Here is an 8250-nt window from a genome sequence, read left to right as displayed (position 1 = left end):
CATATCGCGGGTTGAGTTTGCCTCGTTTACCAAAACGAACTACACCCTTCCAAGGTGAGACTTTAAGTAGTACTCGATCCCCAACCTGGAACTCGAGTGGTTTCCAGTGCTTATCAGCGTAGCTTTTCTGACGGTCACGAGCTGCGCTTGTCGTATCTGAGCAATCTTCTCTGTTGTGTCTACGACGAGTTCTGGGTCAGTGATTTGGCTGTTTCCAACTTCTGCCCAACAAAGAGGTGATCGGCACTTCCGTCCGCACCCAATGCCTCGAACGGAGCAGTCTGGTTGCTGGTGGGGTAACTTTTGATATACGAAAACTCCACTAAGGTAGATGCCGCTCCCAGCCGTTACTAAAGTCGAGTACACATGCTCGAAGCATATCTTCAAGAGTTTGAGTGATGCGTTAAGTCTGCCCCTCCGTCTGCGGATGATATGCTGTGCTTATGCCTAGACGTGAGCCAAAGGATTTGTGCATGGCTTGCCACAGATCATGTGACACCCGTGTCACCGCGACCATCAAACAAATACCAAGCCGATGAAATATTGTATTTCATACTTGGGATCTGGTATAAATATGTGTATCTTTTGCACATATCAATTCTTGTTCAATTTCAAACTCTACTACGCTTTCTGGAGAATTATATGCAAACTGGTGCATAAACGTACTCAGTTTAATGCGACAAATATTCCGGAACATCAACATATACTCAACATACCTTAAATAACCTTTACATGACTTAGAAATAAGTTTTGAAGGCTTTGGTATGGCAAAAACAAGTTAATTCGCTTACAGGGACTAAACTTGACAAAACTGCGAAACTATGCCAATTTGAACTGTAACGAACATTCCGGAACATGTCCATAAGTTAAACATACCATAAATATCCTTTACATAGCTTAGAAATAGGCTTTGAGGGGTTTGGTATGCTAAAACAAACTTTTGGATCATTCAGGGACTAAAAGTGTCAAAAAGTGCACAAGTTTGCACTTTCGCGCATAACTTACGTTCTGAATACATATGGACATCCAAAAATTTATGTAAGCATCCTTATATTATGCCTTAGTGTTTGGCATGAGAAAAATCCATTCGTCGCGCAATTTGGATCGTTTTTCGCGCTTATGCGCATTCTGTCGTAATTAACCGAACATCGCAATCGTACGGCCAAACGAACCAACATCTAACATATTTTCGAGCATGTTTCATGTCCACAATGTTTAGGCATCATTTTAGGGCCTTAAAGTTGGCTTTACGGGCCTTAGAAGTGTCGGAAATGGCTTAAACACGCAACAGGGACCAAAACTGCCATTTTTGAAAGTATATGCAGATCAGACAGGCCCAGGCGGCCCGCCTGAGTTTTGTCCAATCCTGATGCGGGCCGCATGGCCCCTTCAGTAACAGAATATTGTCTTTCTTGCACAACTTGTCCTTTCAAACAACCCAAAGGGCAATGCCCTTTCACCAAATCAGGAGCCAAGGGTCACATTAAGCCACCACAACTTTGTGACAAGTGTACGGCTTGGATCGTGGCACGATATTCAAGAAACGATCCTAACGGCTCTACTTTTCCTATAAATACCCCCCTTTGGTGTAAAACCCACACAAATCTGATCAAAATGATCTAAGTTGATGCCATTGCTTCATACCTGAGCTTTTTGATCTAGATTAGCATTCGGGGACCCTCCGTAAGTATTCTTTCGTTCTTTTATTCACTTTTCGAGTCCAAAAGTCAACGTTTTGTTGACTTTCTGCATTGACCAGCCTATGGTCAACACGAAGTTCATTAGAACTTCATAACGTGAGCATGATCACGATGGTTATAGTCCGTAGTGACTATACCTACTGATTACCACGTTATCTAGGCTCAGTGACGAGTCGTAGTTTCGGCCAAAATGCGCATTCTTGTGTATTTTGTAACCAAACTACTCGTGAGCATCAAAGCCGTTTGTTTTGATGCCAAACCTGTTTTCTAAACTTAGTTAAGCATGTTCTAATATGCTTAGCTCGTCACTTTTAGTTTAGTGCTTATATAGGGTCGTAAGGTAAGCGATCTAAACCATCGCTTATACTTTCGAACCCGGCCCATTTGGCCGATCATTAGGATCCGACCAAACACATTAGGTGACCATAGCTATAACCTTCCGAGGTTATACCTTGTGGTCACGATGTTAGGCGTTCCAGACGCGTTCTACGCGAACGACGCGTGAGGTAGCATAAGCTACCTAAACGGGTCGTAATGGGTCGCAAGCACTTAGGTTAGGTTTCATTTTATTATGTAGGCTTTGTTAGACCATATTACATGAGTCTCCATACTCGTTTGGTTTACGAACCCGCATACTATCCGATCCTTCCGATTTTGGTCCGGTATATTAATGTGGCTACCTATTAGGTGCCGTTTGATATTCTGTGATCTCTAGCATTATCTGGTTATTATACAAGAACTTCAAAGCAATCTCAGGTGAGTACATAGAACCCCATCTTTTAAATGCTTTCGAGGTGTCAATGTGAGTACATTGAACCCCTCTTTTACTGTTTTCCAAACCGTTTTGGGGTGAAACACATGTGCCTACTTGTTACTTTCATGCTTTCCGGTTTTCACATCATATACTTGCTATGTTCGATAGTACATACATAGTACATGATTTCATTGTGTTTATGCTATGTATGTCCATTGTGTGCATACTTAGCACATCATTTTACAATACATTACATGCTATGTATGCCCATTGTGTGCGTACTTAGTACATTGCTTTACATTACATGCTATGTATGCCCATTGTGTGCGTACTTAGTACATTGCCTTACATTACATGCTATGTATGCCCATTGTGTGCGTACTTAGTACATTGTTATACATTACATTTCATGCTATATATGCCCCTTTTTGTGCATACTTAGTACATGGTTTTACATTGTATTTTTGTTGTTGCATATGCTCATCCAGCATATGAACACATGATGCTACATTTTGAACCGTTGTAACCATTTGACTATGTGAACCGTCTTACCCCTTTGATTACATGAACCGTCTGTAACCGTTGAACCGTGTGAACCAGTTGTATCCGTTGACATGATTTACATTTGACAATAGACATTTGACTATACATAAACATTTCCACAATTGTTAAACATTTCATCTTGATGGTTTGGTTTGAGTAAGTGATTAAGTAACGAGGCGTGTGTAATATGATACAAGCATGGTGGATACGCCGCTGGTACTTCCTATATATAAGTGTTTGTATGGTATTACATATCACGGTGTTATTTGAATCATTTCAATTTGAGACATATGACATTTTATACAAATAACACACTTTTCACGAGACATTGTTTTACAAACGACTTATCTTATACAAACACATTTTACATGGTTATCCATTTAACCATACATTGTTCTCTCATTTATACATATCATCTGATCTTATCGTTTTTCAAATGATTTACAAGACAAAGCAAATTACAAGGTTCATGACTAAACATTTTCTCAAACATAGGTCATGAATTCCGTTTTCACAAAACCAATGTATCTCACAGGCATTTTTATGCTGATGTACCTATTTTCACATGTGTTTTCAGGAGATGATGCATAGGACTTATCAAGACATACTTAGGCGGACCTGTGCCTTAGTGACTTAAAACGAGACAAGAACTAGTTAATTTATGTTATGCACACTTTGATTTTTGTTTAGACAATGTAAACTTTCATGTTTGATTAATAAAACGAAACTTCATTTGCCATGGATTTGAAACAATAAATTCTATTACAACACTCCCCGACGTTTCCGCCACGTTCTGTATGTTCTACGTGGTCGGGGTGTGACAGAAAAGTTGGTATCAGAGCCAATGGTTATAGGGAATTAGGTTATTAGTAATACTTTGACCTAGTCTATAACCTTCCTAGGAACCTAACGCGAGTTTACTTGCGTTTAGTCATAAAACAATACCGTCGCCTATCCTTAGGCGACGACCACAACAAGAACATAAATTTCAAAACCGCTTTGAAAACTAATCATTCGTTCTAGGATGATTGATTACTAGGTTTTGAACCCTCTGTTATAAGGTTTTGAACCCTCTGTTATAAGGTTTTGAACCCCTTCGAACTTTCAAAACTCTCGTCAAAGTTTTGGGTCCCAAATAGTGTGAACACGTGCAAACTGGAAGAGTGAATGCCTGTACCCTAGGTTTTCTGTCTAAGGCTAGAGTGTTCGTACAAATCCACATAATCGGACCAGTCACTCTTACCTGGGAACTCTTGGGGTGAGTGTCCACTTATAGGCAAGCATGTCTTCGCGATACACTATGAGGATCTAGTTGCTTTGATTCAGCCTTGGTGTTGTTTGTTTGCTTCGTGGATTCAAACAAATGACCCTCAACCATGATTATGGCTGGTAATTGTAACATCCTATTCTTACCCAATGCCATTTCATTTGTTTTCTTTCTTGTTCCTCTTTTAGAATGCCTCCTCGACGCGAAAACCAGATAGCGACTGCCGAACTGGCAGAGATCATTGCGCAACAAATGGCTGCTCAATTCCCAAACCTCTTTGCTCAATGGAACCAAGCCTACAACAACAATAATGCCCACTGCAACTTCAAGATGTTCAACTCGGCTAAGCCATCAAAGTTTTCTGGGTCTCAAGGAGCGACTGCACTGCTACAATGGTTCGAGAGTTTAGAGAACACCTTCAGACATGTTCAATGTCCAAAAGAGCGAAAGGTAGAATTCGCATCTAGCGTCTTTGAGAAACGAGCTTTGACATGGTGGAATGGTGTGATGAGAGATAGGGGTGCCGATGTGGCACTGGCTCAAACATGGCAAGAGCTTTGAGCTCTGATGATGAAGGAATTCTGTCCTCGTCACGAGATCAGGGCCTTGGAAACGGAGTTCGACGATCTTAAGCAAGTTAGCGGTGAGCATCGAGCCTACACGGACCATTATGAGGAGTTAAGTTTGTTATGCCCGGATATGGTTACACCTTTGGATAAGGCAATCGAAAAGTACATTGATGGCCTCCCTGACTCAATACAAGACATTGTGACTGGTAGCAACCCTACTTCAGTTAGACAGGCCATTGAGCTATCTGCAACCTTGACTGAATCAAAGATCAGGAAAGGTAAACTTTTCCGAAAAGGTGACAAGAAACCGGTCGGGGAATCGAACCCAATCGGGGAATCAAAGACCATGGATGAACAGACTGAATCCCCTAAGAAGTCAAAGAAGCGGAAGGCTTCTCAGAACTTCGCCGTGGTCGCTCACAATGGTCAAGCCGTCCCCAACCAACCAGCTCAACCCCCTGCTAGAAAACCATACAATGGAACAGCACCCTTGTGCAACCAATGTAGCCTCCATCATCACGCCAACGTACAGTGCCGCAAATGCCAAACTTGTGGGCTTATAGGCCACACAGCAAGAGTCTGCCCAGCTGCAGCTACGCCAAATCAAGCTGGCAACAATCCTACTCAAGGTCGTTTTCTACCAGGCTCTTGTTTCAACTGTGGCGAGATGGGTCATTTCCGAAGAAATTGCCCAAGGCTTGCTAATGCAAATCCAGCACAGGGATAAGTATCTGACTGACTAGAAGACAACATCGTTTAGAAATAATCACGTCTTATGTATTATTTTCTTTTGTTGTCAAGGTCCAAGAAACAGTTGTTATCGTTGTTTATAAATAAATCTTTTATTTACATTACAATGTATTTCTGTGGTTGCATGTACAAACGACATATCCCTTACAATACCGACAATCAAGAAACCGTATTCCTTGAAGAACAAACTACCCCCAAAATTCCCCCATTCTATGATCTCTTGCGTCTTCCACGAAATTCCTAAGTGCCCGTTTCTTCTAAGGAAAACGAAATACAAGGCGCAAGTTACAACACATGACGAATACCCAAAGTACCACTATAAATCCTTAATAGGGTACCTAAGGGTTTCCCGTAAGTCCTTAATTGTTGTATACCTTAATTCGAATATGATGATTCCTTGTAATCAAAAATCGAATTTTGGGAGATCTTTCTATCTTCTCAGATAGATTCCAGTGAACATTGAGACCCGTCGATTGGTTTCCATATCCGTATTCAATCAATATCAAGTTAATAACAAATTATAATCAAGTTAAACAATTATGTGACCTTGTGCTTATGTGTTCCCTTATGTGTTGTTGTGTGATCCAAATTATGTTATCCAAATCTTCGTAGAATCTTACATATCCTTGTACAAAGATTCATAGTAGGATACCCAAAGGTATTACTTAAAATCCTTAATGGACTTCTATGTTATAGTTAAGTCCCTCGGATTATAAAGTACTACTTCATAATTAGACCCCTTGAGTGGTCTAGTTAAACAGATTGATCCAAAAATCTGGTTAGGGATATCATGTGATGATATAGCTGAAAGGACTCCTTGGTGGCCTAACTAAGAAGATCCCCTGTCGATCTAATAAAAAAGGACCCGATGGAAGTCTAGTCACCCTCATCACAAGTTTGATATCCTTCCCCAAAACATTACAAAACAAACTATGCGGACTGTGTAAGGGATTACGTAATTATGGATGCATACATAATTATGGAATTTAGTGCACAGAAACCACAGCAAGTTCTGTCATGTGTCTAGAGTTAACCCTATTCATTTCCAACTCTGATGAAGCAACCGTTGAAAATGACTCCGTTAGCTTATTTTCGTTTCTGACAATTTATCCGTTGGGGAAATGAATATCCGTTGGGGAAATGAATATCCGTTGTGTAATCCTTCATTTCCAACTCTGATGAAGCAACCGTTGAAAATTACTCCGTTAGTTCATTTTCGTTTCTGACGATTTATCCATTGGGGAAATGAATATCCGTTGTGAAATCCTTCATTTCCAACTCTGATGAAGCAACCGTTGAGAATGAATCCGTTAGTTCATTTTCGTTTCTGACGATTTATCCATTGGGGAAATGAATATCCGTTGTGTAATCCTTCATTTCCAACTCTGATGAAGCAACCGTTGAAAATGACTCCGTTAGTTCATTTTCGTTTCTGAAGATTTACCCGTTGAGGAAATGAATATCCGTTGTGTAATCCTTCATTTCCAACTCTGAGGAAGCAACCGTTGAAAATGACTCCGTTAGTTCATTTTCGTTTCTGAAGATTTACCCGTTGAGGAAATGAATATCCGTTGTGTAATCCTTCATTTCCAACTCTGATGAAGCAACCGTTGAAAGTGACTCCGTTAGTTCATTTTCGTTTCTAACGATTTATCCGTTGGGGAAATGAATATCCGTTGTGTAATCCTTCATTTCCAACTCTGATGAAGCAACCGTTGAAAATGACTCCGTTAGTTCATTTTTGTTTCTGACGATTTATCCGTTGGGGAAATGAATACCCGTTGTGTAATCCTTCATTTCCAACTCTGATGAAGCAACCGTTGAAAATGACTCCGTTAGTTCATTTTCGTTTCTGACGATTTATCCGTTGGGGAAATGAATATCCGCTGTATAATCCTTCATTTCCAACTCTGATGAAGCAACCGTTGAAAATGACTCCGTTAGTTCATTTTCGTTTCTGACGATTTATCCGTTGGGGAAATGAATATCCGTTGTGTAATCCTTCATTTCCAACTCTAATGAAGCAACCGTTGAAAATGACTCCGTTAGTTCATTTTCATTTATGACGATTTATCCGTTGGGGAAATGAATATCCATTGTGTAATCCTTCATTTCCAACTCTGAGGAAGCAACTGTTGAAGATGACTCCGATTAGATCATTTTCGTTTCTGAGGAATTAGCCGTTGAGGAAATGAACATCCGTTGTGTAATCCTTCATTTCCAACTCTGAGGAAGCAACCGTTGAAGATGACTCCGATTAGATCATTTTCGTTTCTGAAGAATTATCCGTTGAGGAAATGAACATCCGTTGTGTAATCCTTCATTTCCATTTCTGATGAAGCAACCATTAAAAATGACTCCGTCTGTTCATTTTTCGTTTATGAAGATTGACCGTTAAGGAAATGAACATCCGTTTGCTTATTCCGTCATTTCCATTTCTGAAGAATACTCGTTGAGGAAAATCACTCGGTCTGTTCATTTTCATTTCTGGAGAATGACCGTTAAGGAAATGACAGGGTACTGCCTTGCATATCGCTGATGGTTATTTGGCAGAGTCACAAATAGACTCCTACGAATAAATTTCGGGACGAAATTTCCTAAAGTAGGGGAGACTGTGACACCTGTGTCACCGCGACCATCAAACAAATACCAAGCCGATGAAATATT

The sequence above is a fragment of the Helianthus annuus genome, chromosome 9 (genome assembly GCF_002127325.2).
Source record: "Helianthus annuus cultivar XRQ/B chromosome 9, HanXRQr2.0-SUNRISE, whole genome shotgun sequence".
Classification (NCBI taxonomy): Eukaryota; Viridiplantae; Streptophyta; class Magnoliopsida; order Asterales; family Asteraceae; genus Helianthus; species Helianthus annuus.
This window is presented reverse-complemented; position numbering follows the sequence as displayed.